At 39.0% G+C, this 21,711-nt stretch overlaps 1 protein-coding gene across 1 annotated transcript in view; it reads right to left on the bottom strand.

The window, feature by feature from the left end:
* PAIP2B (poly(A) binding protein interacting protein 2B) overlaps nucleotides 1–19,754 on the bottom strand; it is a 46,328-nt gene extending 26,574 nt beyond the window's left edge. The window contains exon 1 of the mRNA XM_022561311.3: nucleotides 19,397–19,754. The gene's annotated coding sequence lies outside the window, so the exon portion shown is untranslated. The remainder of the gene's footprint in view (nucleotides 1–19,396) is intronic.
* Nucleotides 19,755–21,711: the final 1,957 nt, after the last annotated feature.

Here is a 21,711-nt window from a genome sequence, read left to right as displayed (position 1 = left end):
GAAACAAAAAAAGAAAAGAAAAAGAAAAAAAAAGAAAAGATCAAGGAAACTAAGAACTGGTTCTTTGAAAAGATAAATAAAATCAATAAACCTTTAGCCAGACTCATCATGAAAAAAAAGAGGGCCCAAATAAATAAAATCAGAAATGGAAAAGGAGAAGTTACTACCAACACCACAGAAATATAAAGGATCATAAGAGATTACCACAAGCAACTGTATGCAAATAAAATGGTCAACCTAGAAGAAATGGACAAATTCCTAGAGATATACAATCTCCCAAGACTGAACAAGGAAGAAATGGAAAACATGAACAGACTAATTACCAGTACTGAAATTAAATCAGTAACAAAAAAACTCCCAAGCAACAGAAGTCCAGGACTAGATGACTTCACAGGTGAATTCTACCACACATTTACAGAAGAGTTAACACCTTTCCTTCTCAAACTATTCCAAAAAATTGCAGAGGAAGAAATGCTTGCAAACTCATTCTATGAACCAGCATCGCCCTAATACCAAGAAACCAACAAAGGTACCACAAAAAAATAAAATTATAGGCCAATATCACTGATAAACATAGAGGCAAAAATCCTCAATAAAATATTAGCAAACTGAATCCAACAAAACATTAAAGGGATCAGACACCATGATCAAGTGGGATCTATCCCACAGATACAAGGATGGTTCAATACCTGCAAATCAATCAGTGTGGTACACCACATTAATTAATAAATTGAAAATAAAAATCATCCGATCATCTCACTAGATGCAGAGAAAGCTTTGGACAAAATTCAACATCCATGTTTAATCAAAACTCTCCACAAAGTGGGTATAGAGGGAACATACCTCAACATAATAAAGGCCACACATAATAAGCCCACAGCTAACATCATATTCAACGGTGAAAAGCTGAAAGCATTTCCTCTAAGATCAGGAACAAGACAGGGATGCCCACTCTTGCCACTTTTATTCAACATAGTATTGGAAGTTCTAGCCATAGCAATTAGATAAAAGGAATCCAAACTGAAAAGGAAGAAGTAAAACTGTCACTATCTTCAGATGACATGATACCATACATAAATAAATCCTAAAGATGTCACCAAAAAACTACCAGAGCTCATTAATGAATTTGGTAAAGTTGGAGAATACAAAATTAATATACAGAAATCTGGTCCATTTCCATACACTAACAACAAACTATCAGAAAGAGAAATTAAGGAAGCAATCTCATTTACAATTGCTTCCAAAAGAATAAAATACCTATGAATAAATCTAAAGGTAAAAGGCTTGTACTTGGAAAACTATAAGACACCAGTGAAAGAAGTTAAAGATGACACAAACAGATGGAAACACATTCCATGTTCATGGATCGGAAGAATTAATATTGTTAAAATGACCATACCACCCAAGGCAATCTATAGATTCAATGCAATCCCTATGAAAATACCAAGAGCGTTTTTCACAGAACTAGAATAATTCTAAAATTTGTATGGAAACACAAGAGACCCCAAATAGCCAAAACAATCTTGAGAAAGAAGAGAGCAACAGGTATCATGTTCTGTGACTTCAGACTATACCACAAAGTCACAGTAATCAAAACAGTATGATACAGGCACAAAAACAGACACACAGATCAATGGAACAGAATGGAGAGCCCAAAAATAAACCCACACACTTATAGTCAATTAATCTATGACAAAGGAGACATGAATACACAATGGGGAAAAGACAGTCTTTTCAATAAGTGGTGCTGGGAAAACTGTACAGCTACATGTAAAAGAATGAAATTAGGACACTTTCTCATACCATATACAAAAATAAACTCAAAATGGATTAAAGACCTAAATGTAAGACCAGAAAGCATAAGATTACTAGGAGAAAACATAGGCAGAACACTCTTTGTTGCTGTTGTTGGTTTTTGTTTTGTTTTTTTGGCCGTGCCACATGGCTGTGGGATTAGTTCCCTGACCAGGGATCGAACCCATGCCTCCTGCGATGGAAATGCGGAGTCTGAACAACTGGACCTCCAGGGAAGTCCTGGCAGAACACTCTTTAACGTAAATTGTAGAAATATTTTTTTGGATCTGTATATAATGGATATATATGGTGGAATACTATTCAGCCATAAAAAAGAATGAAATTTTGCCATTTGCAACAACATTGATGGAGCTGGAGGGCATTATGCTTGGTGAAATAAATCAGACAGAGAAAGATGAATACCGTATGCTATTATTTATATATATGGAATCTAAAAAATAAAACAAATGACTACAACAAAGTAGAAACAGACTCACAGATATAGAGAAGAACTAGTGGTTACCACTGGGGAGAGGGAAGGACGGAGGGGTAAGATAGGGGTAGAGGATTAAGAGGTACAAACCACTATGTACAAAATTGTATAAAATAAATAAGCTACAAGAATATATTTTGCAACACAGGGAATATAGCAACTCTTTTATAATAACTTTAAATAGAGTATAATCTATTAAAATTTTGATTCACTATGTTATATACCTGAAACTAATATAATATTGTTAAGTCAACTACACCTCAATTTAAAAAAATTAAGTGTTCAGAACAGTGCCTTGTATATCGTAAGTAATCAGTGTTAACTTTTATTTGATTGTAATTAATAGTCCCGATTTTACTATTTAACAGCTCACCTCCATAATTATGCATACATGTTTGCCTTTAATGGTGATTGTTGCTAAATTACCCTGTTACTGCTACTTAATGGAGTGCCCAGTTCTCTTCTATTGACTCCAGAGATTTCTCTACTATTCCAATAAGATCGATGTCTGCATTACATTTGTTACCTGTAGATTAATAAAAGAATATTATAGGCTTCACTTTGGAAAAAAAGTTGCCTGGTGAGAACTGTGACTGACTCTGACACTAATCAGAAAATATTTGTCCTTAAGGCACAAGTTGTTTCAGGGTAGGGGTCCGGTAAGTAGATAGACTGTTACAGTTATTTTAGGGGAAGGGTCCAATAAGTATCCTGAGTTTCTGGCAGATGTTCTGGATGACTTCATCAGGTCAAAAGGTCAGATTCCATCCAGGCTGAGATGACACTTCACTAATGGCCTCCCAGCTCCATTTTAAAGAGCTCTCTTAGCAATACTGACTCCATTTTGATTTTCTTTCCACAATGTGGAACATACTTTGCACTAAAGTAATTTATCTGTCTCCTTGTTTTACAGAGTCTTCTTTTTTTTTTTTTTTTTTTTTTGGCGATACACGGGCCTCTCGCTGCTGTGGCCTCTCCCGTTGTGGAGCACAGGCTCCGGACGCACAGGCTCATGGGCCCAGCCGCTCCGCGGCATGTGGGATCTTCCCGGACGGGGGCACGAACCCACATCCCCTGCATCGGCAGGCGGACTCTCAACCACTGCGCCACCAGGAAAGCCCTACAAAGTCTTCTTTTACTGAGTAAATAAACCCAGCAAATTTTCTCCATCATTTGGTGGAAGATCAAGGTGCAAAGGAGGCAGAATGAGTAGCTCAACATTTTTGGGGGGTTGGGAAAGTATAGGGAGAACAGGTAGGATATGTATATGGAGATTTTAAAAACAAGTTCTGGGTCAGTCTCCAATTAGAATGACCTTACCCCTCTGTTTCCACTTCATTTGTTCTCGGAGAAGCTGCATTGCCTTTAACAGAAAACAAGGAAGTAATCACTCTGCTAAGCGTTCCTATACTGACCTCAATACACAAATGTTCCATCCTTTCATTGGATGCAAGAAAAGGGCTTGCAAATAGAATGTTAACACGCTTGTTAAGCAATATGACTTGTTAGGCCTGAGCCAGGGCCCAAAATCTGTATTTTTGCCTATTAACTGCTATAGGTGATTCTGATATACAGAAAGACTGAAGACTGAGAACAATTCCTCTAATACAGGGGCAAACACTACGTGGAATAGTACAAATCCCAATTTCCCTAATTCTTACATCAGTACAGTAGTTCGCAAATTGGTGTCTTACAAAACATCAGTCTTGTGAATGCCCTTTGCAAAAAATTGAAAAAACAAAAAAAAACAGTGGTTTCCAGTGGTTAGGGCTCTGTGCTTCCACTGCAGGGGGCACAGGTTTGATCCCTGGTCAGGGAACTAAGATCCCACATGCCGCATGGGCATGGCCAAAAAAAAGAATCCATGGCCAAGTAAATTAACTGCTCTGAGAAGTCTTAACTACCAAGCATTTTCCTAATTAATTGCCTTATTTATCTATTCATTACATTTTTATTCTAACAACTCACAAACTTTTAGAAACAATGCCTAGAATGTTGTGTGATATTACTATTATCCTACTGGAAATGTACAAAACAGACATAAAATGCTCTCCATAAAGCATTTAAAGGGACTTTCAAAGGTAGAATCAACACTTCACTACAGTCAGTGGCAAGTTCTACTTCCCCAGGTAAAGTCCATCAATTGTCCTCCCAGGATAACATCAAGTGGTGGTTATCATAGGGACCTTGACTTCTCCATATACAGCTCCAACAAGATATTATATACTATTAACAGAGAAAATATTGCAAACTGAATCTTTAGCAGATAACATTAAAACATTCCTATGGGCAAATTATTACATATGAAATATGTGTAACTTTTATGAATAACAAAGGAAAGGCTTTTAAATGTCTTAGACTGATCTGAGGACAGTTTAGCTTGTTTTTTAAATGCGTAATAGTATTAGAAATGCCATGGGACTTCCCTGGTAGCACAGTGGTTAAGACTCCGTGCTCCCAATGCAGGGGGCCTGGGTTCGATCCCTGGTCCGGGAACTAGATCCTACATGCATGCTGCAACAAAGGAGCCAGCGAGCCACAATTAAGGACCCCCTGAGCCACAACTAAGGAGCTCGCCTGCTGTAACTAACACCCAATGCAACCAAATAAATAAATATTTTTTAAAAATTTTTTAATTAAAAAAAAAAAGAAATGCCACTATAGAAACCTAAATACAATCTCTGCCTACGGTCTACCCCACCTCCATCACCATTTCACATTTGATTATACCTACATTCGAGTGAGCATTACTTGTTATTTGTTTTGGGAACAGTCCATTTATAACCTTAGACGTTTCTCGAGGGCAAGAATCAAGTCTTTTACACTTTCTAATATGCTTTTATGTGCCCACTAGGTCTTCAATAAATAATTTGCTGACAAACTGCCATTTCTAGAATGCTATATGCTAAATCTCATTTGCTAGGAAGGGAAGTCCATGCCTTCAGGGGCCTGGATATAGGCTGAGCATTCTTCACTGAGTATCAACAATTATTCCCCACAGCCAGTGACAATATCACTCAGGAATCTGTTTTTGACAGGTTAAATTACTCTTGAGGGGAAAAAAAATTCTAATTCTATTCTTCAAAAATACTTTACATGTTCTTATTTACTATTTGAGTGTTTAATAACACCAGGTGGCTACAACGTTCTCTTCACGAGCTGCAGGCTAGGTATAAAATCTTGCCATAGAGGATTATGTAAACTGGAAGAAATCCATACCATGGATCTCAACAAAAGTCACCAAAAAGGACCACATGCTCATTTTATTTGATATATTTCTAGAGAAAAGAATTGTCTTCCACAGCAAAGTGGGGGAAAAGGAGCTAAGTAGTCCAAATACATGTGTAATAAGGTAGAGAAAACTGTATTCACTGGAAGTCTTTTTAGGAAAGGTACCATTCAGGGTGGTAGAAACTCCCTGAAAATTAATTTGGGGTAGAAGGTGAGTCCTTGAGGGGCCAGGGTAAGAGCAGAACTGTTTCATGGGAGAAAGGGAAAGGTTTCCCTGGTTAGTGGGAGCACAGTACTGGAACAAAGTAAAGATGAAAAAAATAAGAGTGATACATTTCAGGTAGTGAAAGGCCTCATACTGTGTTATGTGGACTCTACCCTAAGACATTCAAATTTTGGTAAAACTACTAGGCCCATATAAAGCTTAGGAGCTTGTGGATTTTTTGGTGTGGAAATCATTGATGAGGCAGGATTTGAAGTTTTAGTTGCAACAATGGAACAGAAGCAGATCATGAATTGGGAAAAGGTTTGAAGCAAGCTTATCCAGAACCTCTAAGGCAGTGGTCCCCAACCTTTCTGGCACCAGGGTTTCATGGAAGACAATTTTTTCACGGACTGGGGCGTGTGGTGGGGGGTATGGTCAGGCGGTGATGCGAGCAAATGGGGAGCGGCAGATGAAGCTTCGCCCGCTCACCCTCCGCTCACCTCCTGCTGTGCGGCCCGCTTCCTAACAGGCCGCGGACCGGTACCAGTCTGCCGCCCGGGGTTGGGGACCCCTGCTCTAAGGGAAAGAGAGGCTACCATGGGACAATTAAGTTACACAGAGGAAGCAAGTAATCTACCCAAATACCAGGGGAAAAAGATGAGGATAGAATAACAGCTCTTCCAAGTACTTCACTGACATTCTCTCTTAACCTTCACAGCAATCCTGTTGATATAGATGCTATTATTATCCTGGTTTTTCAGATAAATTCTCTGACATTCAGATATTTGTTAAAGCAAGGTACAACCTAGTGAGTGCCAGAATTGGGGCTTAAGGTTAGGTCTTTCTGTCTCCAAAGCCCATGTTCTTAGCCACTACCCTACACTCTCACTCTTCCCACTTTAGTTCTAGAATGGCTCTGATATAAAACTCTGAATTTTCTCAAATACTACAAATGGGAGTAGGGGAAGCAGGCTGAAGAAAAACGCTATTCAACAAAGGACTAGGTCTTTGGAAGGAAAATACAAATAAGAATATATCACACACTAGTGTGTTAAATCAAAATAAATTATTCCCTACCATAAACATACAAAGCTCCATTTAATTTGAAGCTTGCTGGCACTTTTAGGATGAGAAAGCAGACCTCAAATAGGTCTATCCTATCCCTTATGTACAATTCCAAAATCCAAAAAGCTCTAAAAACTAAAAATTTTCCATACACTTCATGTCAAAACTCAATTGACAGTAAAACTTGGCCTGAACTGATGTGAAGCTATATATCGCCTTAATTTACCTTACTTAGTGTGAACACTCTTGTTTTGCTCAGAAATATTAATGTGTGCAACTAAGGGTTCTGCACCAGACCCCCTCAGGCATTACATATCATACAGAGAAAGGATCTCTCTAAAATCTGAACATTTCTGAATTCTAAAACTTATCTAGGGCTTCCCTGGTGGTGCAGTGGTTAAGAATCCCCTGCCAATGCAGGGGGCACAGGTTCGAGCCCTGGTCCGGGACGATCCCACATGGCATAGCGCAACTAAGCCTGTGCGTTACAACTACTGAGCCTGCACTCTAGAGCCCGCGAGCCACAACTACTGAAGCCCACGCTGCGCAACAAGAGAAGCCAGCACACCACAACAAAAAGTAGCCCCCGCTCGCCGCAACTAGAGAAAGCCTGAGCACAGCAACGAAGACCCAATGCAGCCAAAAATAAATAAAAAATTAAATTAAATTAAAAAAAAAACTTATCTAGCCAAAGATTTTGGACCCTCTATGGACCTGTATTCCAAAGTATTTTAAAAAACAATTTCCAAAAATGAGATCAGAGATACTCCATCTTTAGGATTTCACAGACTAGGAAATTTTCACAAGTATTTTGTGGAGAACGTAAGATTGCAATTTGTTTTAACTAAATAAGGGTAATAGAAAACATCCTTATCAACATAATTTTACACAGGGATATCGTAACATCCAAAAACATAGGAAGGCCTTAAATCAATGCAAAAAACAATTCTTTGTATTAATAAATGCAATTTTATGAAAAACACTATGTGGTCCTAATTTTTTTGCTTTTACCATGGCTGGTGAAAATTCACCTAGGACCAGCACTGGTCTGGTCTGAGGCATGGAGCCCAGCTGGCTACATAAAATGACTTCAGGCAGTTGTTAAAAATGCAGCCCCCAGGCTCTGTTCTAGCAGATCATGATTCAGAAGGTCTCAGGGTGGGGCCCCCAAATCTATATTGCGCATTAGAACGCTAGTGGCCTGTTTCTGCTGTGCAACAAGCTTCAGAACCACTGGCCTGGTCTGTAGGCTCTAGTTCTACTCTCCTTTCTCTCCTCCTAATTCTCCTCCGTGGGGGTGGGAGCAAAACAGGAATGTTTCCAATTAGGGAGTCTGCCCAACCTGCTGTGTAAGACACCAGTTATTCCTCCAACAGTTGATGTTGAACCAGCTGGTCAACTTTAAAACCCAGGGTGTCAGCAGGGGAACAAAAGAAATTAGGTAGCAGCCAAGTGAGAGAAACTTGTTGAAGCAAAATTCCTTCATGAAAAGGTGTGGCTTCCAGAGCTGAGGCCTAAGTTCAGCACAGGTATCTTTGTCTTAGTTAAAATAGTAACAATAATAACCATTAAAAAAATATATATGTGTATGTATGTGTATTTTATGTGTGTGTGTGTGTAAATGTGTGTGTATATCTATCTATTCCTTCATAGCTGTCTCCTGTATCCAGCTTCTGTGCCAGCTATGATTTTGGCCTTCATTTTTCATCTTCAGAGGGATTATAAGAATTACTAGTATTACCTCAAACGATATGATGACAAATCACTAAAAAAAAAAATGAAAACCCATAGTATGCTTGATGTTTTATAAAGCAGACGATATTCTCCGACATATAAAATAATTTCAGTGAGTTATCTCTTTTTTAAAAAGTTTCTCTTATTCTCTTAAATTACTGTTTAAAAAATGTTAAGACTAAATAGCTAATATCTTAAAAAACACAAAAACTTTCAATTTAATAGGCACTCAAAGTTCTTTCCCAGTTAAAAAAAAATATCAGGACCTTCTAAAGCAAGGCTAAATGTTAAGTGGGAAAGACGAAAGAGACATATAAATAACCCCCATTCTCATGGGATTAATCACTTAATCCTATTTGACCAGAATCTCTTGGTCTCTAAGCTCTGCAAATGGAACAAAATTTCTCACTTGATATTTGGCTAGGACTTCCAATCATGAAACAAGAATTGTGTCATATCCCTGTATACGGCTCATTACCTGAACTCAAACACTTTGCTGAGCAGCAGTAGAGAGTTAAATCTTTCATGATCTGCCCCATAACCTGTGCACTTCTTATACTCCCAGATTTCTAGAATTTAGTTAGTATACAGCAACTGGTCACAAAATTTAGTCCCTGGCCTAGCAGCATCAATTATCACCTGGCAACTTGTTAGAAATGCAAATTATCAGGCCCCAGCCCAGACCTGTGGAATCAGAAACTCTGGGTGGGGCCCAGCAATGTGATTGTGAAGCACCACTTGTCTACAGCAAGTAGAAAAAACGTGTTTGCTTCTATAGGTCCAAAGCCAGGGGTACTGTATATCCTATCTTGATATGAAATAAAGACGTCCGATTAAAAGACATACTCTCCTCACAACTTCCACCCTCAACCCAATGTGTATTATTTTAAATGAGTTAGATAACAACACAAGCAGCAATCAGAGATTGAGTCTGAAATAGATACTAACCAGGCATCAGTTCCCACCCAGCCTGATTTCATGCAATACCATTTACATCCTCTTACACCTAGTTCTAAAACAGGATCTTCAAATATGCGCCTAATACACTTCAGTGATTCTATAATAAAACATCAACTAGGTCTGAAGATATCAAAGTTACTAAAGAAGAAAAGTGGAATTATTTGCTACGTATTAGAACTGCTTTCAATAGGGAGTTAAAATTCAGGATTTTTTTCACCTTTATATTTCCAAAGTTAATAGAATTAAACCAGAATGCCCCATTCTTCAAAATCTCCTAGCTACGTAGATTTTTACTGCATTACTTTTTGCTTTCTGTGGGGATAAAGCAGAGCCCTGGTAGGCACATTTAGTATATGTGCAACACCTCAGAACTAGAGTTACATCTGGTAAACCCTCAGATGGTGAGTGTAACCTCAGCACTAGCCTTGGTAGCAAAAAGACACGGAGAACACCACTATCAAACAAAAGTTCTCATTAGATAATTACACTGTTTTGCTTCTGTTTACACTGCAATCACTATGTTAAAACTTCATTTCCCCTGATTTTAATGCATTTTATTTTACGTATTTATTTTTGACTGCGCCACGCGACTTTCGGGATATCTTAGTTCCCCGACCAGGGATAGAACCTGTGCCCCCTGCAGTGGAAGCACGGAGTCCTAACCAGTGGACAGCTAGAGAATTCCCTTAATGCATTTTAAAGGGTGGGCAAGACCAGTCTATAGTCCACAAAGTACCTACTTTCAAAAAGCAGGTAATCCCCATGCAACTGTTTCAGAACACAGACAAATGGAGAACCTTCTAATGATTAGTATACAGGTAGCTCAACACATTAAACAGAACAAAAATAACACAAAAGAAAATCACAGGCCAATTTCCATGTTACAAACATATAATTTCAAATAAAGTCAAGCAATTTATTTAAAAATTTGTTTAAAAGTAAACAAAAAAGTTCTGATCAAATAGGGTTCAGCCCAGAAATGCAAGGATGGTCTAAAATTAAGAAATATGAAAATGTATTTTACCATATTAACAGGCAAAGGAAAAAAAACTACATGAGCATCTCAATAGTTGGGAGAAATATATATATATAATTTTTTTTTAATTTTATATGCATAAAAAAGGTCCAAAAAGCAGAAAATAGAATGTTTTGGGTGGAAGATGTAAGACATTTTTCTTTATATTTTGTTTTCTGAATTATTATAAAAAAGTGTTTTCTTTTATAATCAAGGAGAAATGCTATTTTCATTGATACATATTCAAATCTTTTCCTTTTCTTATTTTTCCTCATGTATGTATGTCACATATAAACTAGAGGGTGTGAATTTCCTGCCCCTTGAGGTAGATTAGACCACTTTGGGGACGTGCACTAGATAAAACTGCCCTACCTTCATTTTTTTTAAAGGTCCTCCTATAGCAACATGGAAAAAATACAATCAGATAAGTTTAGAAATATTAAAAGTGTAAATACAATTAAAAATAATATGTATGCATATGAAAAAATACTATAAGTGAACATGAAAAAGAAAGCAATGCAGCTATTGAAGCAATGGGTACTGCCATTTGACAGTTTCAAATCATTTCATTGTTCTCAAAATATTTTTTAAATATACAAAACTGAGTAAAAGAAGAAAAACAAGGCTGCCACTCCTTCCTAGGGCCTCTCTTCCAATCTCTTCTACTGTTGCTATGTATTCACCTAGTATCAAAGAGATGGGCAGCAGCTCAGATCCCTTTTTCTTCTTTTTCTTAACTCCATTTCATTCATTCATTCACTCATTTTTTTAAAAGGTAATACAAAAACATGACTCAAATTTTTTTAATATATAAAATATAAATGAAGGCATATGGCAAAATCCCAATCCCACTCCTATTTCTTTCATTGGTTTCTTATATATCATTTCAGAATTTCTTTTGCAATTATAAGCAATGTATATTCTTATTCTACCCTTCTTTCTCTCTTCCTCATTCTTTTCACAACTATACAACATTCCATGATTTGGATGTTTCAAGGTTTATTTAACCAGCTCCTGTTGACACACTGGAGTCATCCTTTTATTACAAACAATACCAAGCATAACTATGTACATACATCAAGTTCATTTCTGAATGTGCCTTGCATGAAGCTTCTGAAGTGGTGCAGGATATTAGATTACCACAAGGTCCTACGTTCACCAGCCTGAGAAGTCAGCTCCTTTTCTTATTATAGTTCTCATTATATACAGCAATATGTAGCAAAAGACTTAATTCCTTGAACCAAGAAAATGTACTCTTAGGGGACTTATAAAAATAAAGTGACTAAACAAAACACCCAGGATGAACCCATTTCTTTTAAATAATGCAGACACACACATCCATCAAATATATCCATCGAAATGTTAATCATCTCAGTATGGTAGATCTGTGAAGTGCTTCGTAGCTTTTCCCTCCTTTTGCCTATCAATGCTTTCTAATTTTACAATGGTAAATACGTATTATTTCTATAATACAAAATTAAAAACTAAAAATAAAATGTTAATGAAAATTAAGTTGGATACATTCCATTCCTTCAGTCTGTCTTTTATTTGCATAGTGCCTCAGAGTTCATAAGGTATGTTTATATGCATCATTTAATTCTTATACTAACCCTATGTACTTTCATTTTGTCAAAATGGGAAAGGAAGAAAAAAGTAAAAGGAGGCCACAGATGGTTAGACAGCTGTGCCCAAGGTCATTCAAATAGAAAGTTGGCAGTGACAAATCTCAAACATAGATCTTCTGACTTCAAATTCAGTGTGCTATCAAAAACATGATCATTGTTTCCTTAATTTTAACAATACCTTGGGAGTTAATTACATAATCAGAATTTGACAGATGAATTAAAATTATACAGCAGGGTCATTAATTAATGCTCATATAACCAAATCTTACTGAAAAGAGAACATTGGCATACAACCCCCAAAATTCCAGAGTCAGAAGAGGGTGTGGATCTTCAGTATCCTCTTAAATAAATTACCCATCTGGCAAAATATGTCTAACATGGCCTAAAATGAATGCATAATAAAAGAAGCATTCTCTCAAGGTGGAAGAGTACCACTTCCAAAATGACCTCTGCCTTTGCCACCACCATGGACTCCTGCTCTACTTCTGCAATGCCCCAGGGTGTCTCTGATCACCTTAGAGAATTTTAAAATATGAATAAGCCATACTTTTCAAGGGAGGGTGTGATCATATAACAATGTTTTTTAAGTTTGGGACTTATTGACCAAGATGATGATATTTTGGCTAAAATGTATTCTTTCTCTCCAAATGTCTCTCCTTCTTTTCTATAAGATTATAGAATTATACATTATTTTACAGTGGACATGGAGACTACCGATAAATCTTGGTTTGGTAAAAATATATTTTAATTCATCATTCCTCAAACTATGTCTCATGTAATCCTGTTCCAAAAGATGTATAGGTATGCTGCAGGGGTGGGGATGGGGAGAGAAGCCATGGTTAAATACAACGTAGCCCTTTTGGAGAGCCATGCTTCACAAAAGACATTAATATAATAAAGGCTCTAGAGATGTCCTGCATTTCAGAAACCTTTGTTTAACCCAGTTTATTTTGACACAAAATTCTACTATGGCATAACTATTCACATCTTATGCTCAGAGAAACTGCTTGAATAAATGTAACTATTACCTGAACACCCAAAACAGATATGGCAAATATGGATAATTCTTAAATCTTTCCTACCACAAATTATCTTCATAAAGTCCCTATTTTCAGTACAGTGCACCCGTACTTCTTTAACTACGAAGGCCCAACTCAAATACCACCTCATTTGGGACGTCCCTGGCGGGCCAGTGGTTAAGACTTCGCCTTCCAATGTAGGGGATGCGGGTTCGATCCCTGGTCGGGGAGCTAAGATCCCACATGCCTCGTGGCCAAAAAACCGAAACATAAAACAGAAGCAATATTGTAACAAATTCAATAAAGACTTAAAAAAAAATACCACCTCATTTGGGAAATCTTCCCCCAGAGTTCCATATCACGAAATACTCCTTTCTCCTGGTTTAGACAGCATTTTATTCATATCTCTATTACTTCACTTACCTAATAAATCAGTTCATCCATCTGTCTCCTTGTTAGCTTGTGAGCTACTTGAGAATAAGTTTGATTACATTTTCAGCACTTTGAACAGTGCAGGACATATATGAACTTCATGCTGAAGTAAACAATTTCACTCACTGTAATAGTTCCCAAAAGTCAATATTTGTATTTTTAAACTGTTACTGATACCCTGCCAACAACTTGAGAATATTACACTTTCTCCCTAAAATTTGCATCCATTACTGAGCAGCTGTGGTCATAGTTAATTCAGGTGTGACAGGTCTTCTGGCCAAGCCCACTGATAGTTTTTTCCTGAGGTAATTTTTGCTTGTTTGCTTTTTGTTTGTTGTCTTAATCTACCAGGAGCATATAGTAAACTTCATTATCTTTTTATATCTCTGCCTTCGCACCTGCTAGTCCCTACTTGGATTGCTGCCTCAAGGTTTTATTCACCTGGAAAACATTCCTACTCATTCTTTAAGAATGAGCTTAAACAATACCTTCTCCGGGAAGCTTTCCTATCCTTCCATCCTTTTAGGAAGAGTGAGGGAATTCCTCAAGTTAGACATTTGTACATTTATTACCATGTATCAGGCACTGAACTAAGTGCCAAAGATAGAGGATGAAGATGTTAACCCTCCCTGGTGGAGCACAGTCTAGTAAGGAAGACAGCCATGTGAACAAATAACCACACTATAATAATGTTAAATGCAACACCAAAAGGAATATCTATGCAGTATTTGACATGTGTCAGGTACTTTGTTAGGTGCTTTATTAGACACTGTCTATGACCATGTTAGATAGGTACCTGAATTGGACAGAAGTCCATGAAAAACTCTAAGGACCACTCTATATTCAGTTGTTTTCTGAAGAAACTGTCTCCAAGGGGTTCTTTTTGTATATGCTACAGTCTGTGTCATAGATAATACGTGAAACTAATCCTACTCCTTTGGTCACAAACTCCTGGACCAGACTCAGAGCTCTAACTAAGAACAATCTACAGGTTGAAATTGAGGGAGATCACCTAGGCCATGGCCTGGTTCAAAATTCTTCTCAACAGGGGTTCTCCATTTTAGAAGGTGACAAACCAATCCAATCAGATACTCTCTCTTAGGAAACACAAATGCTGGGTGAACAAAGTAAAAGAAGGTAGGTCTCCAGAGCTTAAAACCTATCCTAAATACTGCTAAGTTATTGTCCTATAAGGTTGTGAAAGCACTAGGGCCAAGGGACAATATGGTGGCTAAGATGATATCCCATTCTAGTTTACATTAAACCCTCATCATCAAAAGTAATATGTGTGTCTCTTCCTTGCAACCCACAAGGGCCTAGCACATCAGATCACCACTTCTGAAACTAGGAAACAGGCTTTAAAAGTTCAACAGCTTGACTAAAGTCACTCAGTTGGTAGGTGGCAAAGGCAGAAATTAAAGACCAGATCAGTATGATTCTTCTAGAATATCCTGCCAGTTACGTGGGTAAATGGCCTCAAAATCAACTAATAACAAGTAGAGAGGCTCAAAAGAGTGTATGCACAGAGTAGAACACAAATGTTCTGGAAATCAGTATGCTAGGGGATGTGAAGTGGGAGGGACCATAAAGGGTTTCACCTTGGTCAAGTTAATCTCTAATTCCAAACTAGACCTCTCTCCTGAGCTCCAGACTGTTAGCTGTCTGTCTTTCTTATTCAAATTTAACATCTGTAAGGGCAGCAGCTTTTTTTAAAAAAAATATTTATTTATTTATTTGGCTGCGTCAGGTCTTAGTTGCAGCACGCGGGATCTTCGTTGCCGGTGCGGGATCTTTAGTTGTGGCACATGGAATCTTTAATTGTGGCACGTGGGACCTTTAGTTGCGGCATGTGGGATCTTTAGTTGTAGCATGTGGGATCTAGTTCCCTGAACAGGGATCCAACCCAGGTCCCCTGCATTGGGAGTGTGGAGTCTTAGCCACTGGACCAGCAGAGAAGTCCCAGGCAGCAGCTTAATCTCTAGTTTGTTCACCACAGTCTAAAACAGAGTCTGGCTTATAGTAAATGCTTAATAAATATTTGTTGAACAAATGAATAAGAGAATGAACTCTCAAAGAAGCTAAAGGCACATTCTACAGTGGATTGCAGGGAAAGTTACCAAGAAATAGATTCCAGGGCTTATTTACAAGTACAGCTGATACTCATTATTTGTGAATCCTGTACTTGCGAATTTGCCTACTTGCTAAAATTTATTTGTAACCCCCAAATCAGTACTGATGATGCTTTCGCAGTCACTCACGGACATGCACAGAGTGTCAAAAATTTTGAGTCAAAATTTTGAGTCACTCCTGAGCACGTTCCCAGCTAAGGTCGAACTAGGCAGTGCTCTGCTTTTTAGTTTCAGCTCTCATGGGGATGACTGAGGACACAGACAGTAGGGGGCAGTGCAGTGTAGCGCAGGAAGCTCTGGCTCGTGGGCCAGTAGGGTCTGAATCCTAACTCTGGCACTTATTAGGGGTTGGCCTCAGGCAAGTCATTTAACACTTCTGCACCTCATTTTCTCTTTTGTAAAATAAAGAAACAGAATCTACCAGGATGAGCTGTATTTAGGATTTAAGATTAAATCTATGTGAGAAATGTACATATTTTCCCTAGGAGCAATGGTTCAATATTCACTAATTTAGTGTTCTGCGTGATTTTATAGATCATAATCACCATGAATAATGAGAATCAACTGTAATTACTTATAACAAGGTAACAAAAAAATATAGAAAATAATTATTTGGATGGAGGGTAGGGAGTGGGAGGCTTCAAGAAGATTTTGAAATAGAACCTCACCAGGCACATAAGACGTGGAAGAGGCTTTCAGGAAGAGAGAACAGTACCTACAGAGAAAGGCCCAGGTATGTGAAATAAACAGGTAGTTTGGGAAATGGCACTTTAGAAAGTCTAGAGCAGTAGGAGATGAGGACAGAACACCAGACCACAGTGCTTCTCTTTGCCCTGTACACACCTTATACTGCAGAAGCTCTCCCTCTGCATTTAATTTTTGGTTTACAGGTCTCTCTTCCACCAAACTATGAGCTCCTTAAAGACAAGGTCTCTAGAAGAAATCATAACTATAGTACTCTACATTTGCAAACGAGTAATTACTAAGCACAAACACACCTGAAAAGATTGAACTTTGGTTTTCAACTGCAGCCTTATACCAATTCACATTAGTGACCAACTCATAGGACTTCTAGTTGATGACTGCTAATAATTCTGTCATAATTTTTTTGTTGTTGTTCTAGACATCTGGACATTTGTTAGTTTTAAGATCTTCCTCTTTTCAGTGAGATTTTCTGTATTAACAGGGCTCAAACATATGGTCCTTTAGACAATGCTGCCTCTTCAGAGTAAAGACTCCTTTTAATTCACTCTATTAGACTTATTTCTTTATATACAAGATACAGTCTTAAAATAGTAAAATACAAGGAGGCATATTGATATATATGTCACAAATAGGATAAGGAAAACAATAAGAATTTTTCACAAAAGCTTGCAAAATTCTGGCCAAAACACAGTGGACGTGATATTAAACTCACTGCTTACATTTCCCCACTAAGAAGTAGGAAAAACAACTGCGATTTATGTAAAGTCATGAAACTAAGCACAGTTAGAATCTACTAGGCTTTGTACACGTGTGTTTTCTTTCTTCCCTCTTCCCCCCCTGCACACAGGGTAAAGGACCTGTCAGGCTTATCCCAGTACTTTCATTTCCTCCATCCCCTCAAACAAAATCCTCACTGTCCAACATCTAAATTCATATTTTCAAAACTTTAAGTCTCAATCAAAACTGAATGTTACTTTTTCCCCATAAAATTCTTGGCATATTTTATTTAGGCACAACATAATTTATACTTTTATCTAGAAACATATGGCTACAACCAACACTATTGGAACCCAAACTGATATACTATGAAGGTGAATACAAATTCTCTGTGAAAGGGGAATAGAGAGCACTGTTTTTAAACAGATTTAATGCTATATTATCCACAGGCTGGGTGTGATCAAATCACATAGCACCATACAGCTACTTGACAAAGTAGGGTGGTCAAGCCCTTACCTACATTGCACACTCTCGGACACCCCAGTTAAGTTGTTTAAAGTATAATCCAATTCTATCTACTTAAAAAATAATAATGATACATTTTAAATTTTCTTGCTTCCAGTAAACCCTTCTCATTTGCATTTTCAAAAATTATCACCAAAACAACTATAATGGGACAGATTCTAGAAAAGATATAATGATCAATGCCATTTTCAGGAAGGGAAGAATGGGTTACCATTAACAAAACTGATTAAAGTCCCCAACCTTGAAAAGCTCCCTGTACAGTGTATTCTGCCTCTCTTGCGTTCACCTTCCAGGAGTCTGGAAGGGGCAAGTAGAAAATGTTAGTTTCCATGAGAGATGAAGATGAAATGTAAGGGATGGGAGGGAGTAAAGGGCTCACTCGCTTAAGGGAAGGATGAAGACAAGTGGCCAAGGTCCCTAACTCAAATCAGGTGTTGGTGGGAATGTAAATTGATACAGCCACTATGGAGAACAGTATGGAGGTTCCTTAAAAAACTACAAATAGAGCTACCATACGACTCAGCAATCCCACCACTGGGCATATACCCTGAGAAAACCATAATTCAAAACGAGTCACGTACCACAATGTTCACTGCAGCTCTATTTACAATAGCCAGGACATGGAAGCAACCTAAGTGTCCATCAACAGATGAATGGATAAAGAAGATGTGGCACATATATACAATGGAATATTACTCAGCCATAAAAAGGAACGAAATTGAGTTATTTGTGGTGAGGTGGATGGACCTAGAGTCTGTCATACAGAGTGAAGTCAGAAAGAGAAAAACAAATACCGTATGCTAACACATATATATGGAATCTAAGAAAAAAAAAAAGTCATGAAGAACCTAGGGGTAAGACGGGAATAAAGACACAGACCTACTAGAGCATGGACTTTAAGATATGGGGAGGGAGAAGGGTAAGCTGTGACAAAGTGAGAGAGTGGCATGGACATGTATACACTACCAAACGTAAAATAGATAGCTAGTGGGAAGCAGCCGCATAGCACAGGGAGATCAGCTCGGTGGTTTGTGACCACCTAGAGCGGTGGGATAGGGAGGGTGGGAGGGAGGGAGACGCAAGAGGAAAGAGATATGGGAACATATGTATATGTATAACTGATTCACTTTGTTATAAAGCAGAAGCTAACACACCATTGTAAAGCAATTACACTCCAATAAACATGTTAAAAAAGAAGACAGCCAAAAAAAAAAAAGAATGAAGGTTTGAGTAACGTGGGAACGCAGGGAGTTTAAGAAACGCAAATAATGCAGGGGGACCCGCGAATGGGGGAGGGGCGAAAATGCGCAACTCCTACCCCTTCCCATCTCCGGGAGGGGGACGGCAGAAGGCAGCACTCGTCAATTTGCCTGGCAGTGTCGCACCCGGGCAGTAAAGGGACTCGCAAGCCAGAGACTTCAGTCCGAGTATTAGAAGGGGGCTGAGTCGGGGGGGGTCAGGGAAGTTGGGGGCGGGGGAAGAATAGCGCGCCGGCGCGGGGAGAAAGGGACTAAAGACCGCCTAGCACCCCCGAGGGGCAGGGACTGACGCCGGCGGATGCCCCTTCTCGTCGAGGGCCACGATGTGGGACCTGCCGGCTTACCCTCCTCACGGGAGCTCGGGAAGGCGCGCCCCGCCCCTCACAGCCCCGACGGCAGCGGAAAGGGAGGCGCAGTGTGCCCCCAGAGCCGGGAGAGCGGCGCTTCCCGCGCGTCCCCTCCCCGGCAGCCCGGGCGCCCGAGCCCACCTGGGCTGACCAGAAGCCCCTCCTCCAGACCGTACTCTGCTACTCCTCCGAGAACCTGAGCCGTCGCCGCAGAGGTCGCCGTCGCCAGAACAGTCTCGGCCTGTAGTACCAAAGCGTGAGCCACAGCACCCAACGAGCGCCGCTATCACTCGCTAGGTTACCTCTTACTGCACACTGGTCCTCACCCCGCCCCCGAACCCAAGCCATTGGTTGTTGGGCACCGCCCCATTCGTCTATTGGACCAAAGAGGATGCCGCTCAGTCACCTAGAAGAGCACGTGTGCTTCTTATTGGTCTAAATGTGAAGCAGTTCCCGCCCACTCCCTCAGAAGTTCCAGCTTCTGATTGGTGTTAATGCCTGTCTTTTCGCTCCCTGAGTTCTTTCCCTCGGGGTGGAGCACCTCCTTGAGAGAGCTCAGATTGGCTGAAAGGACTCTACGTTAGTCCAGTATAGGCATTGGGCCAAGGATCCTTCGGGTCCCCACGTGGGGGAGGAGCCCAAGGCGCAGCACCTCTGGGTTTGTTTACACAGGCCCTTGCTCCCGTTTCCTTCCATTGGCTGAGCCAGCAGCCCCTCCCACTGGGTTGCGTCACTCAGTCTAGCACGGAGGGGCGTGGAGGCGGGCCTCAGTGGGTTTCCCCCCAGCTGTCAATTACCAAGGGAGGAGCTTTGAGCGAGGCTGACTGGGACATGGTGCGGCCCTCCATTGAGGAAATTTGGGGAGTTGGGTTCCTTGGAGGGGCTGGAGGGAAGCACAGGCACTCTTCACATTTCTAGAGACAAATCTAGCTTTCTGAATGTTAAAAAATATATAAAACCTTACTATCCCTTTGGATCTACGGATTCCAATCTTTGCTTGCGAAGGACTTTGAATTTTATCCTTCAGGAAGTGGGGATTTCTTTATGGAAATCCTTACACATCTTTGTCTCTCCCCACCTCTCCTGTTAACTGTGTACATAACACAAAGTAGAGGCTTAGTAAGTGATTGCAAAATGAGTGGATACATGATAAAAATGACAAGAACAGCTAAGTAAGCTCATTAAATAATACAGTAATTAGATAAATATATATGTAATATATTAAATATAATAATTAAGTAAATACATAAATAATTAAATAAATTCTTTCATTTAACAAACATTATTGAGCATATGCTACGATGTTCCAGGCTCTAAGCTCTGGGTATATGATATGAACAAGACAATGAAGATGCACCCAGGGTGCTTATTCTCTAGCTGAGGAAACTGACAATAAACAAGTAACCAATAAATAATAAAATGTCCCAGTCAGAATGACTATCATCAAAAAGTCTACAAACAATAAATGCTGGAGAGGGTGTGGAGAAAAGGGAACCCTCCTACACTCTTGGTGGGAATGTAAATTGATACAGCCACTATGGAGAACAGTATGGAGGTTCCTTTAAAAAATAAAAATAGAGCTACCATATGAACCAGCAATCCCACTCCTGGGCATATACCCTGAGAAAAACATAATTCAAAAAGATACATGCACCTGAATGTTCACTGCAGCACTATTTACAATAGCCAAGACATGGAAGCAACCTAAATGTTCATCGACAGAGGAATGGATAAAGAAGATGTGGTACATATATACAATGGAATGTTACTCAGCCATAAAAAAGAGTGCAATAATGCCATTTGCAGCAACATGGATGGACCTAGAGATTATCATACTGAGTGAAGTAAGTCAGACAAGGACAAATATCATATGATATCACTATATGTGGAATCTAAAAAAATGGTATAAATGAACTATTTACAAAACAGACTCACAGATTAAGAAAACAAACTTATGGTTACCAAAGCGGAAAGGTGGGGGGGGTGTAAATTAGGAGTTTGGGATTAACATGTACACACTACTATATATAAAATATATGATCAACAAGGACCTACTGTATAGTACAGGGAATTCTACTCAATATTCTATAATAACCTAAATAGGAAAAGAATTTGAAAAAGAATAGATATATGTATATGATGTATAACTGAATCACTATGCTGTACACCTGAAACTAACACAACATTGTAAATCAATTATACTCCAATATAAAATTTAAAAAAATTTTTAAACAATAAAATATGCTTTGACTTAGCACTACAAAGAAAAATAAAGCAGGGTTAAGAAATGGTTAAGGGAATGCCTGTTTTAGGTTTAATAGTTTAAGAGCTGTTTGAGGAAGGAGCATTGAACAGAGATATGAATAATGTGAAGAATGGGAAGAGGGTACCATTCCCAGGGCCATTAGGCTGCACAACTCTAGAATCACTAGTCATATTGCTTCTTGCATTTCCAA

The sequence above is a fragment of the Delphinapterus leucas genome, chromosome 13, assembly GCF_059928025.1.
Source record: "Delphinapterus leucas isolate spDelLeu-1000000601 "Yukka" chromosome 13, BTC_Dleu_Yukka2, whole genome shotgun sequence".
Lineage (NCBI taxonomy): Eukaryota > Metazoa > Chordata > Mammalia > Artiodactyla > Monodontidae > Delphinapterus > Delphinapterus leucas.
The sequence above is the reverse complement of the archived record's forward strand: the minus strand, read 5'-3'. Positions and strand labels throughout refer to the sequence as shown.